The sequence below is a fragment of the Mus pahari genome, chromosome 10, assembly GCF_900095145.1.
Source record: "Mus pahari chromosome 10, PAHARI_EIJ_v1.1, whole genome shotgun sequence".
NCBI lineage: Eukaryota > Metazoa > Chordata > Mammalia > Rodentia > Muridae > Mus > Mus pahari.
In genome coordinates, this window is record NC_034599.1 from 77,069,423 (window position 1) to 77,070,447 (window position 1,025).

At 38.5% G+C, this 1,025-nt stretch overlaps 1 pseudogene; it reads right to left on the bottom strand.

Annotated features, from left to right (window-relative positions):
• The window catches only part of LOC110328400, a 4,843-nt pseudogene extending 4,054 nt beyond the window's left edge, over positions 1-789 (bottom strand).
• Between the last annotated feature and the right edge of the window lie 236 nt (positions 790-1,025).

Consider the following 1,025-nt stretch of genomic DNA (forward strand, 5'->3'; position numbering starts at 1 on the left):
GAGAGGAAGAAAGGACTGGATATATGCATCACTGGTAAAGCAGGCCCTGAGTTTAATTTTTAGCATGGGGTAGGAGCTCTATTCTTCTCATCCAGGCGGGCAAGATGGCTCAGCAGGTAAAGGTACTTAATGCCAAACCTGATGATCTGAGTTAGGTCTTCAGAACTCACGGGGCAGGAGAGAAAGGACTCTCATCTCTCACAAATTGTTTTCTAATACACATCACAAGGCTACACACACACACACACACACACACACACACACACACGCACACACCAAATAAAACAGAAAATAAATCTTCCTACCAATCTTTCTTTGATTCTTGTTGACCTGTATTACTATATTACCCATCCCTAAACTGGACAGGAGGTGGTATGACATGGATTTCAAAGGGTAAATAACAGGCAGCATTGAACAGTCTCTCTTATAACTTGAAGCAAGACTTTGTCTCTCGATTCTATAGCCTCTATCTCCAATTTCTTTGCTTCCAATCAGTTCTTAGCCAAATTTCATTTAATTTATTTTGAAAGAATTTTCTTGCCAAACCAATCACATCCTTAACTTTTCATTGCAACCCCTTTATTCACCTATAATCCTCTGTGAACTCCTCTTGTCTAAATCTTTTAAGGATGTGGACTATTCATGTTCATCAGTCCAGTCTACACCTGTGACAGTTATTGTCAGAAACTCATATTTATAGAGAACAAGGCACTGAAGAGATGGATCAGTATTTTACAGAGCTTAATGATTTTCCAGATAACCTAAATTTGGTTCCCAGTACTCACCCATGTTGGACAGCTTACAACCACCTATGACAGAAGCTCCAGGGTATCCAATGTCATCTTCTAGCTTCCACGGGAACCTACACACAACTGTCACATACCCATACATGAATTAAATTAAATTTAAATTTTAAATCAATAAATATTGAATAAAATGTATAGTTAAAGAAAATGAAAACAACATCATCATGACACATGTTCCCCCTAAGTCAAAGCTAGGTGATCAATCCCCTGCCTACTCAT